The 23,004-nt window shown below is 41.2% G+C and overlaps 1 protein-coding gene across 2 annotated transcripts in view; it reads right to left on the bottom strand.

Moving 5' to 3' along the window:
* PTPRJ (protein tyrosine phosphatase receptor type J) overlaps positions 1-23,004 on the bottom strand; it is a 75,572-nt gene that overhangs the window by 27,470 nt on the left and 25,098 nt on the right. The window lies entirely within an intron of this gene.

The raw sequence follows: 23,004 nt of genomic DNA, 5'->3' as shown, positions 1-23,004 counted from the left end.
GCAGCAGCCACTTTTGTCATGTAACAAACCGATTACTTCAGCAATTGCACCAAGGATTAAATACAACTATTCACCTGGCAAAGCTAAACGTGACAAGGCAAACGCAAGCACGCGGAGATCCGTGTCCCAGGGACAGGCAGGTCCCCAGTGGGGGGCTGGAGATCCACAGCACCTTGTGCCAAGGGGGCTTGCGGGCTTGGGAGGTTTCTACCCACACACCTCTGGGTCTGGTTTTGGCATCACGGTGGGTGCAGGCAGAGGCAGAATCCAACCATGGTGGCTCTACCACCACCTGCAGCAGGGCTAGTCTTTTGGTTGGACATTACACTGTGTTGCTCCTAGATAATCCAGCTTAGCTTTATGTCGGATGGTGCGTTACCCACACAAAGCACCCAAGCCTGCTGACTGCAGAGGTTGACACGTTTATCTAAAGCACTTCAAATTGTCTCATCTTCTTTTTCCACCGTTTTCTTAGACAGTTTCTCAGATGTTTCTGCAATTCCACGAGTTAACTCAAAAGAAGCAGCTATTTCACAACATAATGCTTGAACCCCAAATCACTCCCTGCCCAGCTCTCATGGTGCTGCTGCCACAAGTAGCTCCCGCAGCAGTAACTCCCTGCATCACAGTCACAGGTCCAAGCAGACACTCTCCAAATTAGTCAGAAGATACTGTTAAATCTTGTTCTCCATATGAGAGACTACAAAAAGCACTCTCCACAGAGATGAGGCAGGCCAGCTGACTAGAAGCAAGCCCTCCAGCTTTACAAGAAGTGCAGCAGAAGCAAGCTTCAAGTGGAGGGACCCCCTTCCAGCCTGTGATGGTCTTGGTGCCACAGCAAGAGTTTGGGCAAAAGAGCACTTGTAAGCATCAAAAAACTAACAACACCTGGTCTTCTATAGCACAGCCCTACTGAGAACTCAGCACACAAAGGACATTACTTGGGATGCAGACGTCCCACCTACAAGCGTGAGGCTCCTTCTCAACCTTTCTGAATATTTGAGAGCCCAGCCAAACTGCAAGGTTATTATGAAGTGAGGAAACATTCATCTGCACTCAGGTCAAGAGTTCTTCTGTATTCTTTCACAAAGAAATGGCCAAGGAAGAATAAACTACAAAAGAAAAAGGCACTCTTAAGGCAGGAAAACACTACTGTGCAGTGTTCAGGGTAGAAGTGCTAAGCTATGTGGAAAGAGCTGCTGAATGATGAGCAAAAGGTGAGATTCCATGAAAAGCAGGGCAATGTTAAAGCAATGTTTAATAAGAAAGGGAAATAGCAAAAAGAACAAAAACAAGAAACGCCACAGGACTGTGTAAATCACAGTGATTTCTGCAGCCCCACAGACAGAAGAGCTTGACATCATTCACGACCTGTCCTTCAGTTACTTTCTCTTCTGTAAAACTGCCTTAAGATTATGAAGTTTCTCGTTTCCTTCCCCTCCTCGAGTTCAGAGGCACAGCATCCTTTCTGAGCAACAGGAACAACAGTGTATGACTGAGAAACAGGTATGCCACTACCAAGTCCCCTGCACCCTTGCTTCTCATCTCCCTGTTTCTTCCCTGCTTGCTCAAACAAGAAGCATGTTGATTCCAGTTTTACCCCCAGCTACAGCCATCTGATCCAACAGCAAATTATTACCAAGCCACTACAAACTTGGTTGTACTGTCACGCGTAGGTTTTGTTATTGATGCTCAAACAACAAAAGGGAAGTTATGCTATAACTCCTGCCACATGATGAATGAACAGCTTCCCATCGCTTTACTTGCTTTTGTTTATCACACACTTTGGCAATACCGCCTCACAATACCCCTCTGACTTTCCAGAACCCTATGTGCAAACCAAATTCAAAAAAAAGCACCATCCTGTCAGCAGCAGGCAGGCCTCCTTCTGAAACCCTAAACCGCACAAAACAAATGATCCCATTCCCAAGCGTCAGGCTGCCTGACTCAGTCATTCCGTGCTGTATTTTTCAACATAAGCCATGAACTGAAACGTTTGGCCTTATGTTATTACTTAATGAGATGCTATTTATACAAAACATTTGTTTATTATTTCAGAGGATATTTGCACTGAACACCTGATTCTCCTTCTGTTCGCATCTAATGTATCAGGAGCCCTGCTATCTTTGCTTTTCTTTTCAATAACACGAATCCGTATTATTCATGTATAGAGTTGGGTATTTTTTAAACAAAAAAACCCGAACTTGGGGTAGGGGTGGAGTATCTCTCCCCAAGAAAATAAAAGACAGCAAAACGCTGAACACTGAACATTTCAACTGAACAACAGGAGAGATGTGTATACACAAACTCATCGCTGTCATCAGCTATGACAAATTAATCTTTTCATATGTCACACAGCCATGCTTAGAGCCCGATCAAAGGCTGTACGCTCCAGAGGAGCTGAATAATTAATCTGCACCCGCACAAGGTCTGTCCTGCGCTCCTTATGTGTGCAGTTTATTACTGACCAGGAGTTGGTGGTGTGTAATAGATGCAGGATTCAGCTCCATCCCCCTCAGGTATACAGTGGGTCACCTAATTGAGGACTTATTATTATTAGTCTCACAGGTAATCTTACCAAGGAAGAAATAAGATGTGCTGCAGGAAAACACCTTCAAAACTACGAGGGGACCCAGAAGCCCAGGTTCCACTGATATTTGATAAGACTTAGACTAAGAGATTTTCAGGAGCAGGATTTAAAATGTGCCTGCTGTACACATACATCAGGGGAGCCACAGGAGATGGTCAGCCACGGGGAATACAGCAGTCCCTCCCCTTCTGCTGGCTGCAAGACTTTAGATCAGCTTGGCCCTTCTGCCAAACTGTGCCCTCTAATGAAGTTAGGGTTCCTGCACTGAGGGGAAAGCCCTTATTGACATCAGCCCACCTGCCTGGGGTGCTCCAGTTTCCAAAACAAACAATGTGGTTTGGTTCATGTAAATACAAGGATAAGAAGCTGGCTAAACAGTCAAAGTGAGCAAACCAAAAAATCCTAACCAAAAAAACCCCTTAGCCACAAATCCTTTCTGAAAACACTACTTGAGGCTGCTGCTTACTGTTTCTTGTGTGCTCACCAGTGTGTGCCTTGTGACTCAGATGCAAAAAACCAGGAAATTAATCACACCCCTCTCAAAGCTAACGATCTTTCATATGTGTACCTTCAGATCTTGTCTTCTCCACCCACCCATCCTCTCAGGTTTGGAGGAGCTCCACAAAAATACCATCAGGCTATCACAGTGGTCTCCAAATTCTTTCTCAATACCCTTTCACAAAAGCAACAGCATAATTAAGATCACTGTCCCAGTAACCCTGGTCTTGCCTCCTTTTTTTTTTTCCTATGCCCACCTACCACAGTTGTCCCACATTCATAACTATGGGCTTCAGGGCAACCACCACACTGCAACCATCAGGATGGTTTTAAGACTCCAGGCTTTGCTTTGCTGACGGTTATCAGTCATCACTACACAGCTGACAAACATTAACCAGCAAAGACGCAGTAACTCAGGCACTTGCAGACTGCTCTGTCACCTCTGATATTTCATACTTATCATAGGTGTATTCAGAAAGCATTCCCACAGAAAGGTTTCATTCAAGGTCACACAAAGTAAGTGAAAATTAAACCCTGGAATATCACTGGGAAGCCCCACAATAATGGAAATGGGATTGTCCAGGTATTGCATCCACAGACTGATAAGAGCTTTCCAATACTTGCTGATTTTCTAGGATTTGTAAGGCATTGACTGCTGTTCCAGCTGGGGACACCTTCCCACTTCACTGGCAATGTAAAGTCTGAATCAGCAGGGAGTGACACCTTCCTGAAAGAGATAACAGTCTCGAAGTCAGGATGGGGTTTGGAAAGATGTAATGTTTCTGTCTCTTGAAACCCATCTCAGGGCTGTTTCACGTCATTCTTTTCCATGTTATGTCCAAACTAATGAAGTCTGTATGCTTACAGTGCCAGGCAAGAAAAATGAGATCACCTGAACTGGGGCATAAAACTACATGCCTAAATATGTATGAACCTAGTTCAAGTAACATGCCTTACTTTGGAAATTTCTGGGTTTTGGGGTGAAGAAATATCACACTGGAAAATGAGCTTAAATATACTCGTGTAATATTTTGCCCTATTTTCTAATTTCTTCCTAAAATGTCCTGTCTTCAATTGCAAAGCATTTTTCTGCATTTTAAGTAGACAAACTTCTAAGCACAAATTCCTATTCTACTATTGTAAAATGCATAGAAATTCATACGCAATCAAAGATATGCCAAGCCAAGAAAAGCAAGTGTTTTCCCCTGTGCTTACTGTATGAAAAGAAAAGAGACAATGTAGATTAAGCCTGTGTACTATAGATTTGCTCCAAGCTATGCTAACAGTTCAGTTACCAATTTCAGTAGCATTCGTGAATGCTCAGCCCTCCTGTATCAGGTCCTTACTACATGAAGGAGGAAACAGTCAACAGGAGGCTAAGTCAGAAGCTAACACTTAATTATGTTATATAGTTTCATTTAAGATTGATTACTTTCTGGATTTAGGGTTTTGTTTTGGTTTTTTTCCTTTTCCAGTGTATATTTACTCTGCTAAATTCATTTTAACTGTAATCCACAACAGGGGTTTTGTATTCAAATTAACTCTAGATGATCTCAATAATATGACACATTCACTTCCAACAAAAAAATGAAAATATGCTGTGGCAAGTGTCAGCAACACGTGTCTTCCCTCTGGTATCTTAGGCAGGCACTCACAGCCCATCCACAAAACACTATTTCACAGAATGTTTGGTTTAAGTGGGTTTATACTGGGGGAAAAAAGCTCTAATTTTGGAAGTAAGTTTTTGCAAGATCTGCGGAGTCTTCTCTTCTTTTAACCCTAAATGAGCAGCTCCACTAATGAGAGTGCATTGGACCAGATGGAGATCCAGAACCCAGAAGAAAACAAACATGAGCTGATGTTTGTTATTAATCGGGTAGGGCTGGACACTCTTAAGACACAACATTGTATGAGGAAGCTATGCAAAACCCTAAAGCAGTTGACAGCCATACACAACTCTGCACAGGCTATTTTGAGCTATTATGTAGTTATCTGAAAGAGGAAAGACTATTTCCACTTTGCATGTATTTATATTTTACCCCTGACATTTCTAAATTCTGTCTTCCCTGAAGCAAGCTTTTCTCCTAAGAGGGACCAAATATCATTTTTTCCACTGGCTTTTATGAAAACAGATGAGGAGATTCTGGTTTGTGCAGCACCTCCAGTGAACTAAAAATGTTGTGGAAGACAAAGCCTTGTAGAAAAGCCAAGATGAGACACCAAATGAAAATTCATAGTGAAACATACTGGAGAAAGTTCTTTCTTCCTCTCCTGATTTTTCCCCAAGTTTTACCTGTATCTGCTTCTCAGATGGCTAGCCTAGGAGCAGGAGTTTCTGGGCAACATATCCAAAATAAAGAGAAAAACACAGAATGTATCTCATCTGAACTGCACCTATTAGTCTGTCTCTCTTTCCTCAGTCCTACCTTCAAGAAAAAATTTCTCAGTGAAGTTTTCCTGTGGTGTTGTACAAGGAAGTGATTCACCTACCTGTGCATATACAAAACGAACAAGCAACAGAAACACCTAAGACCAAGCAGCACAGATTTTGGTAGGAAATGGGCTGACAACAGGCCCAGACACCAAACACGACTGCATCGCAACTGATAGCTCGCTCACCACGGACCATAGGAAGCACCATCAGACTTCTTTTCAATGGCTTCCAGATCAAACATCAGTTTAAAACTTTTCCATGCAACCCAGTAGTTCTTCTCCATTTCCCCCAAACCTCACAGTTCAGTAGCACCCCTCCAAGCATCCTGCAATCTTCCAACTGAGAAAACAACAACAAAACTTCATCCCAAAGAAAGGCTGAGAAGTTTCAATGAGTTTAAATTACTTGCATAACCCACTAAGTCCTACATGTAATGTCTCTTCAGAGATGATCCTGCTGAAGGAGTTTACAAAGAGAACAGTGTGCTTATTTGACAATGGCAATGAGTAATATTTAAAACGACTACTTACTAAACCCCAAATTGTCCTACTTGAGCTGCACATCATACTGACATCGGTGGAACTGCAGCTGGGTGTATAATGAGCAATGCCTGAATCAAAAAACCTCCTCTTTTAATAAGAATTTTCAGTTAACACTGCCAGTCATTTTCTTTCAAAACTAAGCATCAACCTTTATTTTATGTGAACAAGGCACATTCCTGCCTGTAGCCTAACAGCACTATTTTTTCACTCTGAGTCATTACTCAGGCACACCCTGGAAGAAGGAGGATACAATGAAAAAAAAAAAAAAAAAAAGAAGGGAAAAAAAAAATACTCTTGTGGCAATGACACAATGCTAACTGTCCCCAAATCAGCAGGGTTGGCCACCCAGGCAACATGGAAAACCTACACCAGAGCCAGCAGCCGCCTGGCCTTTGCAGCACAGTCATGAAAATGAGGGGCATTTCCTGACAGGGCCCTATTTCAGATCTGCTTAGCTGAGAGCAACTGTGATTCTCAAGTTTCTCTCTTACCACAAGTAGATTTCACTTGCCTGAGCTGGACACTTTTGACTCTACACAGTCTTTGCTCAGGAAAGTGTTAAAAGATCCTTTACAAGGAGAACAACATTGAGCTGGATTTGGTTTGAGAGTTGTCCAAGTAAAACTAGCTGTAAAGGGATTTAAAAACTTATACAAAAGTTCAAATACAACATCAAGAAAGATGATTTATATTGAAAGTAAAGACCAAATTCTTGATCTATGACACCCTGTCTGGGGGCAGGGGAACCACGGCCTGTGAAAGCCTTCAGCTTGCTCACACGGAGCTCAGAACTGTCTTCATAGACAGAAAATCCTTTTTTTTTTTGTGGCAGTCTTGATGCTGGTATATGAAGGGCTTGTTGTTTCTTGCCCTACTTCTATACTTTTCTTAGGACAGTTTATCTTTTTGCCCTTACCAGGGTCCTGAAAACTTCCTAATTTAAAAAGCAATGAGGTGTGCAGCTGGAAGAAACAGTCTGTGACCACTGCCCGACACAGAGACCTCTCAGGCTAACCTTCATCTCCTCCTTCACGCTCTGTTACTGTTTATTACCATTTATTTATGCTCCTTCAGCACGTTCAGTTCTAACTCCACGTAAAATGCTCCACTAGAATCCAAATAAATTATCTGTATGGCACTGCTCTTGCCCTGTAGCTGGGTAAATCTACCCAAAGGGAGGGAGGAAAGCAATCCTTCCCCACCATCCCCAGACAGCAGCTCTGGTTTGGTAATGCAGGCTTGAGACCACTAGAGGCCCCAATAAAACCATCAAACTTCAGCCCGAGTGACTAACAGCAGTGAAATATGCCTAAATTCCCATAAAAGCTGACATATTCTGGAAAGTACAAGGCTAAGGATGATCACGCTAGAGCATAAAGTGTGGATGTAGATGTAAATGTCGGCTCAAATGCAGACTGTGGGAGCTAATGACACCACGCCGAGCTGGCTAAGGCAGGCTCAGCGCATCTTCAAGCATCACAAACCTGTCACGAAGGAAGTAATTTTATACAGTAAATTACTGGCTGGACCTTAGAATTTCTTCACGGCACTTATTTACTACTTCTCACATCTTCAGATGCGCTGCTCTGTATTGAATCTGCATTTTTTGATGGGCCCTAAAAGCAAAGTAGCATTTGATCAAAACAAATGCAAATTGACTCATAGCAGAAAACGTGGTGCTAAACCTTTTCCAACTCTAAAATAAGTCAGAGATCTGGCTGATCTACAAGGATCAGATTATCACAAAATTTGATTAAACAATGTTTTCCCATATGCTGTTTTCACATGCAGCAACATGGGGCTTTGGGGACACCCTTGAGGTTTGCCTGCAACTGTCAGCCCATTTAATCCTTTAATGAATTTAAACTGTAGCAAAAGACAAATGGACTGTAAGCGTTCAAAACATGTAGTAGTACTCCTGGAAGGGAACAAAAGATCTCATTGTACAGCTCCAGTAAGTTCATCTAGGGCTCTGGTAGAGTCTCGCTTTTCCTCCTCTTTGAACAGAGCTGAATAGAAACAGGAATGAGAATTGGCTCCGCCATCACCAGACTCGCCTCTATGAATACATTGAGGCTGCATGAGAAGTTATTCACTGACAACAACATGGGCTCTCTCTCACTTACCAGTCAATAGACATGTCTATCAAAGGTCAACTTCATGGCCATCTGGGAGGACAAGTTATGGTGGAAAAAGGCTGGATGATGCAGGGACAGAACTGGAGATCAAATTGACAGTACAGTCTGACCAGCTGCAAACTTTTTATTCTAGGAAAATAATATCCATGTCTTCTTTCTCCTTCCAAGATACATGAAGGAGTTCCTGCTGATCTGCATGTTTGGCTTAGCTCTGACACACATCAAATAGCTAGTAGCTCATTTCAAACTCTTATATTTAATAGGAAGATGAGTTTACATTATTTATTATGAGTCACAAAACATGTTCATTTCAAATAAATTGCATATTGTATCACTGTGCAGTGTTTGCTTAGCCTTGTACATCGCTTGAAAAAAAAAAACAGAGGAAGCTTTTAAAACTAGGAGTCAATTTTTACAACATTTTGGTCATCGCTTGCTTAGCGCAGTAATACCACTGATATGGCTTCCCATAGCCTTTGTTATTTCCATACAATTACAGATTTGCTGTTACCTCTAGCACCAGAATACAAAAGCATGCCGCCTTCCATTGCATGGTCTTAACAGACAAATCCAAAGTTTTCATAAAAGATTACTGAAAATAACCTTTAAAAAAAGTGCAATTAATTGAAAGACAAACATTCCTTAAATTTACCCAATTTCATCCAAACTGGTTGTATTACCACTAAATTAATATCCACTAACAGCAAGTTTAACAATGGAGTACAATTATTTCGATCAGAAATTCACCATCTACTTGACGATGGTTCTTGCAAATTTTAAAACCGCAAGATTTTAAAAAGAAAATTTCTATAAAAGTTATGTTTTCTGAAGGCACACATATACATTTTATACAGGCTGCCTTCTGTTAACAGATTGCCTAGGCAAAGTATTTTAAAAGCACTTCGAAGGTTTATTAGAAGTAGTGGTGCACTATTAAGAATAATTCTGTCATACAGGCCTCCACAACATTCGACTCCTAATGGAAAACCAGAAAGGGGCAGCAACAACTGCAGTACCATCCTCCAGGCACTTTGGCAGGATCTCACTGTGGCAGAGTCTGTAGTAGCAACTATTGCCTCAACTGTGGCCAAAAAAAGTGAGATATTACTCCTTTTTAATACCAGTCAGGCACCAACACTGCAGAAGAGATTGGGGGTAGGGAAGGGCTTCATCAGTATCTCTGTTTTTCCCATGTTATTAAGCCATTTAGTCAAATTATTTTTTAAAAAGTGTATTTGGGACAATTAGAAACTCAAGTCTAAGGATGTCCCCGAGATATCCTCAATGTATTTTAGACAAGCCTCTCTTAATACTTCTATACAAAATGGCAGGAAGAAAGAAGAGCAGCAGGTACTAGAATCAATTGTAACTCCTCATCCTCCTGCTTCATTTTTATTGCATCTTCAGCAACACCTAAATAGTTCCTTCAATTAATTATTCTTTGACTCAAACTGAAAGTCACGAGAGTAGATTTGATTTTATTTCACGCAGATAATATGTTCAATGTCTTTGAAACATTAGATGTATTCTCTTTTGCTCCTATGTCCTCAACAAACCACAAACACGAAAACTGAAAAATATCACTACTTCTCTAGAAGCTTTCTAACCTGGAGTTAAACTGTAGAAACAGTTTCCCTGCAGCACCACAAAATGCCTTGGAAGTCTAGAAAGACAAGATTTATATACATACAGGTTTATATGGATTTCACATGTTAAAAGATGAAACAATGCCTACAATGAATGGCAGCAAAGCATTTCAACCAAGAGAATAACAAATGGTAGTAAAACATTTCCATATCAGAGACATTTGTTTCTGGCCTGACATTTAGTGTTTAATTTTTAATACTTTAGCTATTGCAAAGTATAAACATCTCTATCGTTTTCAGGGAGAAAAGAAGGACATACCCAAAACCAGCTAGAGCACAATCATTACTATTATTTATTTGCTTTTAAAAAAAAAGTAAAATACAGGTAAGGCTATGAAAAATAATGCTCAAGTATTGCATTAAAACATTGTGAGAGACGAGAAACCAGGCCTGCGAGAAACTAAGAAAAGCAGCCTGAGAAATACCTAGGCCACAAATGAGATTTTGATTGGTGTATTAAAAATATACTTCTAAACTTTCTCATCTGCATGTTTAAGACTGACAAGTACCAAAGCTTTGAATAGAAAACCCACGTAAGTATGTCTGTACGTTTGGAGCAGGAGAAGGGTAGAGGAGAAACTCTTCAGTTCACTGTGATGCATTTCACCATGAACACATGGAGCAAAGCTTCATCTTCCCACTCAAATACTAAAGTCACATTAAACTAGCATTAAAACAAAGATAAAACTAAGTCCTCCATGCCTGCATCATATCTTACGTGCACGTCACAGAATGTTAAATCATTTACTGTATTTGCTCATGTAATAGCCAGATTTCCCCCAGATTATGAGGATAACATACATATTTGTAACTATCTGTAAACTGCTGCTTGCCAGCAGTACCCCCTGTAAAGCAGCAATATGAAACAGCAGTCATGCAAACCTTAAGTGCTCCGCACCACACTGCTGGGTGGGATCTTCTTAGGTCTTTAAAGTTTAGCACATTAAAAAAATACATGAGAAACCAGGGTGCTGAGTCAGAAGTCAAAGTCTTGTATCAGATGCCATAAGTAATTGACACGTGGCTGTTCACCTGCATGAAATGGGCAGGTAGGGGAGAGAGATAAGAGTGAAGAGGAAGTTAATTGCATTCCAGCTGCTAAAACCTTGTTATCTTGTACCTTTTAATTGATGTGGTTGTGCAGACTTCCACACTGCCTTCCCTGAACTGCTCCCTTAGTGGCCTCATGCTCTTTCCTCACCTTCCAGTAAGGGTTAAACCAAGAGTGATTCACAAACTGGATTCCTTTGCACCTCTCCTGTGTTTTACAGAGACAGTCAAAATGTCACAGAGTTATATAATGCTAACACAAACGTAACTACCTGAAAACCAGGTTTGAATAAAGAACGTAAAACTTATAAATGTGATTACAGAAGTAGTGTGCATCCTTCACTGGCTATGGCAGCCTCTCATCATCTCTAGGAGTTACTGCTTTATCACTGCTTATAGCAACTACATTACAGCAGTTCAACTGTGGAAAACAAACTAAGAAGAAAAAGCACTTTGGACCAATTTGCCTTATCAGCAAGAGGTGCCAGCAGGGTTTGATCCACATCCAGCAGGGTTTTATCCCTTGTCTGCAAGGCAGAACCTCCACGCTGCGTTTCAGACACTAACTGGGAAGAGTTTTATCAAGATGAAAGACTCAGCTAAGAAGACCCATACAAATGAGACCGAAGGCATACCAAGCCAAGTCGAACTAAAGACCACTGTTCACTGCACCCAGACTGCCCAGCGCAAAGCTGAAAGACTTTTCAAATGATTGAGGAACACATTAGATTGAATATACTGGTGCAGACAAGGCCCCAGTTTAGAAAGATGCCTGATCCATCACCTGACTCAAGCTATGAAAATGGAAATGTACCCGCAGACTTTTTTCTGTCAAGGGAATACCATGTATTGGGACACATGAGTCTCCAGATGCCAAAAGGCATGAAGGCAAATGTCTAGACAACCCCTAAGGGCTGAACATCTCTATAAAGACTTTTTCTCCTTTTCTTTTCTACTCATATATCCTGTCTGCATGACTCATAACCTTTTAAAATCCACTGTTATAACACTTTCTCCCCTGCACCATACAGCAGGTTTTATGTCTATGCTTTTTCTAAGAGCAACTGCATGTTGCGAAGGCTGTGTTGAGTCCACTTTAAATCCAGACTTTAAGATTTAGAGCCCAGCCCCTGCTCTGTCTCTCAAAGACACTGACCAAAGCACATTCCTTACAAGTAAGCCAAACAAACAAAAAAGTGTTTGGATAACTAGGGGGTTTCCTTCTTGTTTTAAAATGGAAGAGAGACCAGCAAGTGTGTGCCCCTGCACTGTTACCCAGGGAGTTCAGATGCAGGCTGCCAAAAAGATGAGTTCTGATCATATACAACATTGTTGCACATATGAAGGAAGATATAGCATCACCCCTTTCTCAATATCATGGTTTTTAAAAAACAAACAAACAAACAAAAAATAAACCAAAAGAACCCAAAAAAATCAACCATCAACTAGAATGTCTTACCATTGGATAGCTCTAAAATCAGGGGTATGTTTATAGAAAACATTTCAAGATTAAAGCATCCTATAAGAAGCAAGCAGGTAGGGTCTTGTAGGTGTAAAAAAAAAATATAAAAGAGTTTTTGCACTGCTTGTACTTCAACCAACCATGTTTCATTATGGACTGTGAGAACATGAAGTTACCTACTTTCATTCAAACACTACTACTCTGGAGACAGGAATCCAACACCAGCAAAAAACAACCCAAGAAGTCGCCGAACACAAAAGAATTACCTTTATACTGACAGAAGTAGATGGCACAATCAGTCATTAGGCCCAGGGATAATCCTGCACTGGAAGTCACAAGTACTACAATAAAAGCCAGTAATTAACTGGGAAAATCTCCGGTAACAACTTCCACATTTGTTGATCTAACATCTACCACTCAATATTTCCCAGCCAATTTTTCAAAACCTGAACTTAGATGATATGACTTATCACAGTTTAACTTCGTATTTAAATAAAAGAAAATGAATTGCACTTGTGGTGGTGTTAACTCTCACTCAAAGCATTTATACTGCAGGTTTATCGAAACTGTCACATCCAAATAACGTCCTTTGTACCCTACATTCAAACTACCCACCCTGGAGACTGTAGAGTGAAACAGCTGAAGAAGGGGATAGTATTTTATTCTTTCTACTGTTTATTCTGATTTACCTAGAATTTCATCCCAAAAGATATTGCCAGTTTTCCCGATCTCTCTCTTATCCCATTTCAGTATATGCTGTATGAAGATTCCCCCCCATCACCAAAAATCAGGACAGTAGCATTTTAAGCTCTTACATTGTTCTTTCACATACTTCTCCCATGTCATATGAACACTTCATGTACCTATCAAGTCTTAGCACCTATAACATGCAGTGAGGTTTCTTTCATTAATTTCATTACTATAAATGTAATTGCAATTCCATCAACAGAACACATCAGAGTATTTATAGCAACTGTCAGAAAAGCTGGGTGCAAATGGTGGTTCAGTCACCGCAGAAACATGGTGCCTGCACAGCTACACAACCCAAAATAGACCAAAACATCATCTTCCAACTAAGCTGATCTTCTGCACAAACAACCTTTCCAATAAAGCACCAGAGCTTCCTCCTTTATTTCAAACACTGAACAGACGCCTGAGAGCCAGAACAGCTTTGAATAAGGATGAGTTTAAAATGAGTAATCGTTTCCTCTATTATTATAGAGAGTTTATGTTGCCTCTTGGATATCTTGTTTGTGTTACCATGCGAGCTAGTTCCTTCTACTGCAGTACCACAGCTTTTGGTGCAAAGCTCTCTTTTTAAAGCTATAGGCTTATGAAAAAAAAAAAACCACAAAACAAACCAAAAGCCCTCACTTGTCTGAGGGAGTCAGGTTTCCTTATCGGCTGAACTGGATCCACACTGCTCATGACAAGCTCAAAGACTACATAACAATAGAGAAACAGGCCTAGCAGATTTTAATATTGCTTTTTCTGGATGGAACCTTTTTTTTCCCCCCTTGCTAAATCATTTATTCATTAAAAAACACAGTTTCAGGGAAGACTAAACTATTCATGAATTTGGGCTGAACTTACAGAAGGGTTCACCCGAGGACAACCCCCTCCGACTTGCATTGAAACCAACGCAGGAGATCGAAATGAACTATTGCGATCATGACAAAAACGTTCAGATGTTGAGCTTGGGGAATAAAAGCCAAAGCAACAAAGGGCTACATTCAGCCATAATACGGTGAAAGTAGTTCCTGATAGCCAAATGGTTACAGCACTCAGCTGGCACGCAGTAGATTCAGGTTGAAATCTCCTCACTGCCCGGCCAACAGACTAATCCTTCTTTATGAAGGCTCACATTTCAGATGGGCACGCTGAGCTGGCTGCAGGGCCACCCACTCACTGGCCCACAGAGGCGATGGGAAAGTGCAGAGCAGGGCCACAGCTCCCTCTCCAAGAGCCATCAGTGTGGCTTAGACCTGTCCTCTACTGTGTGCCCAGTTACCCTTAATTACTGCCGAGCTTGAAACACGTTCCTACTGCAAAGGAGACCCCTGAGGAGGAGTGGGGCTTCAACGGAAGACACACAGAGATAGGCCACTGGGGAAAAACATGGGCTGCTCTCCTCTCCCACTGCCTTCCCCCAACTCCTTCCCCTGTGGCTCTTGGTTTTAAAAACACAAACCACACAGGCAAGAAGCCCAAGCTAAACCACTCAATTATGACGTCACGTCAAATTAACTAGCCAAACTGGGGTTTTCTGTGTTTCTATAAGACTTCCCCCTGTCCCCTCACTCCCACACTTTGTTGAATTGCCACAATTTTTTCCCCTTGAAAATTTTGGGGGCGGGGGGGGGGGAAGTTGTTTTCCCATATCTATGCCACCAAATGCAAAAAAAAAAGATTTAGAATTTTGTTTTTCTTTTTATGTTATACCAGAAAAATCTGGCCACTGCAGAACTGCGTGGATTTAGGAGAGGGCGAGTCCGGGACACATTCACATTTTATTAGCACCTAGAGGCCACCAGCCCTGAGAGCAGAAAAACAATAAATAAATGTTAAAAAGAAGCACTGGGGAAAGGCATCTGTTTGCACACCGGGGTGGGGAGGCAGCAGAGTACAAACCACAGGCATAAATTGTTCTTTTTCCTTTCTGTTTAGCTTTCTGCGTAATCCCACTAAATAGCAGTAATTTGGGGAACAGTGTTAAGTTCCTCTATCAAAGGCCACTCAGTACATTCCCCTCATTCAAAAGCAGTTGGAGACAATAGTAAGAACGTTATTCATTATTTCCTATTACTTAGGGTGGGACTAAATGCTACTCAACAAGCCTGTATATCAGATAGAGACATTATAATACATTCACTGAAATTAATATCCTGGGGAAGAAGGGGTCTGAATGCCAGTTTTGTTTATAGGCAAAAAGAGTAAGAAGATAAACCCAACAGTCATCTAAATAATCAAAGTCATGGGCAGGACAACTCTATGAAGTGAGATCATAATGCAACGCTCTGATTAACACCAGTAAAGGCAAGTCAATGTATGCATAGCAAAGCAAGATTCTCCAGCCTGGGGTGTTTTGGGAATCTGTATTCCAATGGATGTTCTCACTGCAGCATTCCCAGCCTCAGAATTAAGCCCAAACAGCTCCTTTTATTAGATCTTTACTAGAGAGAAAATACTGTGTTGCAGGTGTAGTTTCTTACCTAGAAAGTGGCCATTCATACACAAAACTACTCTTTCAGTATCCACACAGCTTTCATGAGGCATTATACCCAATTATGTACCAGCAGGGATGCTGTTAGTGATTACTCAAGAGACTGGATGATTTCAGCTTTATGGCTTCGGACACAAACTTGCAATCAGCTGAAAATGCTACCCCATTTACTCAAGCTTGCCCATCTCTTGCATCTTTACGATTGATCTGCAAATTTACACTCCCTGATGACAATGAAAAGTAAGTAGGTAAAGATAAAAAAGGGGCCAGCTGCTAAGGTTGAGCAGAGTTTTGCATTTCTCCCATACAACAGCTTCTGTGAACTGCTTTTCCCACCCACCACTTTGACACCTGGCCAAGCTGGCAGGACCCCAGCCTCATTTCCCAGTCCCAAGCGGGTGCATCAGCAGCCGCTTTGCACAAGAGACCAGGCAGAAGCAGAGGAAAGCCTCCACCCTGCGGCACAGCTTTTTCAATGACCAGTCAGCGTCAAGACTTCTAAAAACAAGATCGAGACAATGAAAGATCTCAGTGATACGATGGGAGCCAAAATTGCTTGGTTGTTGTTTTTTTTTTTTTTTTCTTCTTGTGTGTGCACACAAATGAATCAAAAGTTCCTGTCTGATAATGTCTTCCAGTGCACAACTCCCAGCCAGTGGCACATGCCAGGCTGGGGTGGAGAGCTGCAGACATTCACAGCTCTAACTGGAAGGACACTCAGTGCTTGTCAGGATCAGAGTCCTGGTTCCCAATTTCCACTCTAGTAACAGCTACTGCACAAAGAGGGGAAAAAAAAATTTTATATATATATATATATCTGTTTATTGCTTGTATAAGAGAAGCACGGAAGTTTTAATAAAAACAATCAGTATTTGAAATATCCTTTCTGCTATTGATACTGGATTAATGTTCTGTCCAAGCAGCAAACCTCCAGTTTTTGCAGGCACTGGGATGTCTCGTTCCTCCATACACAAAGAGCTACTTGAAAATAATGGGGGATGAAAAAATTACAACTTTTAGCATTTTTTTCCCATAGTTCTCCCCCAGCCCCCAGCACCAGCAAAGCTCTAAAAATATAAATAGCCTGGCAAGTGTGTAGTATAAACCACACCCCATCTCAGGGTCACTGTCTTAAAGGAAACTATTAATATTAAAAACCACAGGGATGTGGAGAAGGTAGTAAGGCTTGCACTTGACATATTTCTGTATCTACTTCTGAAGGACACCAAGCACCTCTCACGAAAATGCTGCACCAGGTGCTTCCCCCCCAACGTCCATTTTATTTTTCATGGACAGAGACTTTTCAGCAGCTCTCCTAGCTCCACTGTTATTTGGCTCCTCCTGAATCCATGACAGCTTTTAATCAAGAACAGTGACTAACAGGACATACACCCTGGGGTTTGGGGAAGGGAGGGTTCCCTCCCCCCCAAAAAAAAACCCCATACACAGAGTTTCAGGATGTCAAGGCAGGAAGATGCACAGAGCACATCTTTCTGCATGACTCAGGTCCCGTCCCACTGCAGAGGGGTTCACTCCAACCCAAGAGGTAGGTGGCTGCCCCAGCCTCCAGCTTGCTCAAGGTTTCCAGAGCAATTGTGTCAGCAGGAGCCGCAGTCTCCCCTTGTGCAAGTGGACACTTGACACCCAGAAGGAACCACATTGCAAAATAAAAAAGAAAGCAAACTTCCAGGCAATGCACACTATCTCTGTGGAGCTCACTGTTATTATAGTTATAGGAAGTTGCCGAGAAGATCTCAGGAAGCTGAGAAGAGGAACCAGAGCTTTGTGGGACTAACAAGAATGAGATGAGTTGTAATAAGATTGCTAAGGAAAAAAACCAAAAATCGCTTAAGGGCAGGATTAAACCTTGCACTTCTTTTTAAACAATCCCTATGTTGAGGAGAGATGGGGAACGAATATGGAATTTCTCTCCATAGCTGAATTTCAAGTTCCTTTGTTCTGCCAGAGGTGGCTATGTCTACCTTTCACCAGCATGTTCCCCTCTTGCTGCACAGTTTAAGTGACGGGTGAATGCCAGCCTCCATGCCCCCCACAAAAGCAGTTAGCATTTTGCTGTGCATTGATTGAATGACAGACTCCCCAAGAAGCCAAGACTCTGCTAGCTCTGCCGAAGCTGGAAACTACCACCTCAGCCTGTGCTGTTCTGTGTCTGCTGAAAACCTTTGAAGTAAATTCTTTGAAGTTGGCCAGAAGCGGCTCTGAACTGGAGAGAGCAACGAGCAGGGTGGCTGGGGGGCCGGCTGGGGGGCTTTGATTCCCACACAGTCGAGTCCATGTCAGGCCTGGATTCAGCAGATAGAAGTGCATTTTTTAAAAGTCACTGTTCCTTTTACAGGTAAAAGGAGACTTAAATCCTAACTTATGTTCACAAGATGACCAGTGGGCTGAACTGCAAGATTCAACAAGTGTAAGAAGATCTGGAAGTGTACACTCAATTTGGCCTCTCCCACTACTGCAAATATCGTCCCTTGAAAAAACACATCTATGATAGTACTGGACTAGGCATCAAAACCATTCACTGTACATATTTCTTCAGAAACGATTGAAAATTCCCCCAGAACTCCCTGCAGCATTTCTGCTACAGGAACAAAAGCAGCACTTCATGAAGGTTTGATTTTCTCAGGGACAAGTAAGAGTGGGAGTCATTTAAACTGGCCTGTTCTGGAATCTCTCTGCAGAGGACATCCTCTGATCCTTACTTTCAGTATATCGCCTAGTATCACACAGCCTATGGTTTCAAGGGTTACAGCTTTGGACAGCAGAAATAAGAAGGCTTAAAGTAACAGCCTGCCTGAAAACAACCCTGATCCAGTGGGCCTCGACTATACATTACCCCTCTGAGCAAGGGGCAAAGGAAGATGATAATTAAAAAAAACCAGCTAGAAGTATTACACATTTGAAACATTTCATCCTCCTTATGATGGCTGAGAACCAAGAGACTGGAGGCAGTAACTGCAGTGCTGAACACACACAGGCAGACAATTTTTTAGCAAACTGATGGGAATTAGTGAAGTTTCTGTTGCACTGAGTAAAGAATCAGGCACAGCAGGAAGCTAGGCTTTGGCCAACAGTATTATGAAAGTGTTAGACATGTTTTTATTCTTTAAAAAAAAAATCAAAAATTTTTTACAATAGTTAAAATGAAACACTTGCATGTAGAAGACTGCACCAGGAACAAAGTGCCTCTAATTTTGGGACACTGGATTTAATCACACTCAAGTATTGCTTGTGTTTTTCCCTTCCCAAAAGCTCTATATTCTTTAATACAACTCACTTCCCTCAAAAGCTCTATATTCTTTAATACAACTCACTTCCCTCATAATTTAAGGCTTATTGTAGAAGTGTTTTCCATTCAGTCCCTGACCAGCTTCACATAATCAAGAGGACAGATCAAGATTTTCTTTCACTGTTAAGGTTCTCTTGCTGTGTTTTATAACCATTACTCACAGGCCTTTTTACAAGCCAGTATTTTTAATAATTATGGTAAGGAAAAGGAACCTGTCAACACTGTTTCCTTTTTATTTGCTCTGCTAATTTTGTGGCTTTCCGCAACAGTCTAAATCAAATAATTTTCAATTTTGAAATCTATGAAAGATTTGGAGGGGTTTTTTTCCCCCCCCTTTAATGTCTGCCATTTAACAGATTAAGCTTTAAAGTACACATACTATTCAAAACACAACAGAGCACACAAAGCAGCGAAGTCTTATATGGAAAGGAAAACTTTTCCCTGTGCTAAAAATGATGCCATATTTATTGTACAGCCCTGAGTGTAAAGTTCTTGTAAGGCTGCTACAAACATTGCAACAGGTTTCTAACTTACTGAGTGTCTTGGCAATTTGTACATTAGATTCGCAGAGATTGCAAGACAAGTTGCCAGTGTTACTCCACTCAGCTTCACTGGTTTTGTTGGTGTTTTTTTGATGTTTTTTTTTTTGTTAATTAGCTACTTAAGATCTGCAATTTGAAATCACTTAACAGCTCCACTGAGCTGCTTTTAGGAACATGTCTCATCTACTTGCTTACAGAAGCATGACATGTGAAAAATTACATGAAGAAATATTACAGTTATATTTCAGGAAGAAGCGATTACTCAAAATAAGCACAGCAGTATATGAGTTAAGTAAAAAAATATATTTAACTGGCCTGCTGACTGTGGCCAGATACTGTGAAGCCATGGAGATCTTTATGCAAAGTAACTCCAGTTAACCTTCATTAAAACCACCTAGTACTATTTTAACAGCTTTCAGTTTCAACAGTGTTTAACCGGATAAAGCATGGATCTTAGCACTAAGGTCGCTAAGACAGCCTCCAGACCTAAGAACTCACTTTCCTTAAGGACACCATAACACTTGAATGAAAAGACTTTGAACTACACCCTGAGCTAAGCCCTCTCAAGTCCCTTGCTTTGTGCTTGTGTATTTAGCAGTCATCAACACAATAAGCCAATAAATTGCTGCCCCTTCCTTCCATGCTTTGTTTTTAAAGGCTTCATTGTATTTTATTTCAGTTTATTTAAGCAAGATTTCTATCGCTGCTGGTACAGAAACTGGCAAATCTTGTTATCTTTGCAAATATTAAAAAAGCCTCTGAAAATACATCGATGTATACTAATTGCTGTGACCTTACAATTTAACAACTTAAAAACTTGTTTGTTCACTCTAATCAGCAACCACAAATCAATAAGCCTTTAAACCTTGACAAGTTATGGAAATTAATGACATGAGGAACAGCACATTTACATTTTCAGTTTTTTCCTGACAATCTCTGAGATCAGCGATAAACACAGGCAAAACATCAGTTGTAAAACTATTACTGAGCTTGCAGAGCTTTCTTGAACACGCAACCTTTGGGAAAACCTTCACACTGAAGAAAAAAACTTCATGTTAATGAAAAAGTTGAAGGCTAATCACTTCACATTGTGGGGACTTCCTGCAACCCCCCAGACACCATATTTGAAGAATGGATCTGATAGCAGCTCCCCATCATTTTTTCAGATCAGCTGCTCAGGTTGATGCATACACGAGGTCAGTAAGAACTGTTTGGACAGACTCTCCTATCACATATGCTTTCTGAATCACCCCAGACATTCAAAATAAAGACATGTGACTTGTTTTCCCAACCAACTAACAGGATTATTGCTTTCATGGGTCATTAGACACGTTCTTGCCCTTTTTCATTGTTTCTGCTGCAGAGTTGGGATGGTAGTTCAGCCTTCAAAAATAATTTTGAATTTAAGAAGGGCAATGACAGAGGAGAAAAAAAAAAAGGGGGGGGGGGGGGGAACACCAGTAGTTTTAGCAGAAGAATTGCCAAAATACACCAAGGAATGCCAAGCCATCTCTTTCTTCCCAAAGCACCATAAGGCAACAGCAAATAAGAAGAGGAGTTGAGTTTGATAAAGGAAAGAGCTGCAGCAGAGCTGGGAACTGTGTTTGCTGTTTGCTTCCCTGGTTTTGGGTAAACATCCAAACGTTTGTATGACTAACTGATCCTCATCATTAGATTTGTGTGTAAACTTCCCTGTATCAAAACATTCCGTCTGCATATATTTAGAAGAGAGATTTTTGCTGGGTTTTTTTCTACATTTTCTTTCATAAGCATAAAAGAAATGAGGCACAGATTACTTCTCTGATTACTTTTTTTGCAGGTGGAAACTCAAATAAATATGGTCAACAATACCTCAAATAGATGAAAATAGGTAATCTACATCCAACTACATATAAAAAGGCTTGCTTTTATTATGAACAGCTGTATATAGTACTTCTCTGCATCAGCTCAGTAGTAGTGCTTTGGCTGGACACTTAAAGTGGGAAGAGATGGCAAGTGGCAATGGGAGAAAAGAACTTCTGTTTAGCTTTCTTCTTCCCACTCCAACCTGTGATTACTATTTTTGGTCCTTTTTAAAGGACAAAGTCTGCATTTTGAGGTCTGCTCTGTGTGAATGGACCAAGCATTTTCCTCTGTAGGAGACGACAAACAAGGGGCAAGCTTGCCTCCCATTCCTAGTTACATGTAACACTCCTACAACCGCTGTCGTGGCAGACAGCCTCATGCTCCGTCAGCCAGGTCCAAATTCCCACCTACTCACATGGTGCCCCCTACAAACCTCTGCTCTGCTCCCTTGCCACTGTTTGAGGTGCAGAATGTGGGCAAGCTGAGAAGTGGCGAGTTTCACTGTAGAAGTTTGAAACGTTACCAAGCTCAGCTACCAACTCAGCCCCTGCCAGGCAAAGCAGGTAATATCTTAAATGACCAGGGCAAGTTTTGTCAAAGGACCTTTCAAATCCTTAGCCTTAGGAGAATCCCTTCTGCCTGGCCCCTCTGACCAAGGTACTCCTCCAACCACCAGTCCCAGCTGAGGAGCCTCCTGCAACAACAGCCTGGGAGAGGAAACTACACCACAAAGAGCCCTCACCTCATCTAATATCCCTCTTTAACCATCTCCCACCAACCAAGACAGGTTTTTCCTACCACTTTTGTTCAAGAAGTTACTGGTGTCATGTTGCAAATGGATGCTCTTGCCACAAAGAAAAACCCAAAGGTACAAAAATCACATTTAATGAAGTTTACAATATTTCTATCCATTTTCACATCAGCATTTTCACAGAGCCCTTGTTCATAGGTACAGATAAACACAAAAGAAAGGTGGAAGGGACCCATATGGACATAACATTTACAAGTGAAAACATCTGGCAACAGTACCTTAAGACTGTCAGAGCTGGAGAGAGGACTTCAGCCTGCTTCATAGCTTTTACTAGCTGGTAAAAACTAACAGGCTTTGAACTTGGTCTCCTAACTAGCAATAATTCCTTGCCAGCAGGACTACAAGAAAAGTCTAAAAAACACCTTTTTTGTTAAGATGTGTAATAAATGTCTCAGACAACATGAGTGTTAAGCCTAAAAAGAAATAAAATGTGTTTGGGGAAACATAAGAGCCTTTGGGTAAAATAAACAACAAAGAAACAAAAATTAATTCCCTAATGTAAACTGGAGGAGGAAGAAAAAAGATTTTGCCAGTAGATTCCCATGTTCTGACCTCTCTGTGAACTCTAAGTAACCAGTCTGCAATTTTTAACAGCAAGAAGAATGGAAAGTGCATAGGAAGATACTGAAGGATCCCAGTCCTTCAAAATTTTGCTAAGCAATCAAGGCACAAGTCAACTGAAGAAAAACGTACACTGCACAAGGTTGCAACACTGTGTTGCAAATCACCAAAATACTTCACTGCAAGTATTATAGGTGGAACATTGCAAGTCAGACCTTCACGTGCCTTAAAGCCCATGGCTCAATTCCTTCGGCAAAGCTTTCTGAACAAAATCTATGCCTTGCGGTTTAGCTAAATTATCAGTTCAAGGAAAAAACAGCTTGATTTAAAAGTGCCAAGTACTGGAGAATCTATC

This window comes from Strix aluco, chromosome 16, assembly GCF_031877795.1.
Source record: "Strix aluco isolate bStrAlu1 chromosome 16, bStrAlu1.hap1, whole genome shotgun sequence".
NCBI lineage: Eukaryota > Metazoa > Chordata > Aves > Strigiformes > Strigidae > Strix > Strix aluco.
The sequence above is the reverse complement of the archived record's forward strand: the minus strand, read 5'-3'. Positions and strand labels throughout refer to the sequence as shown.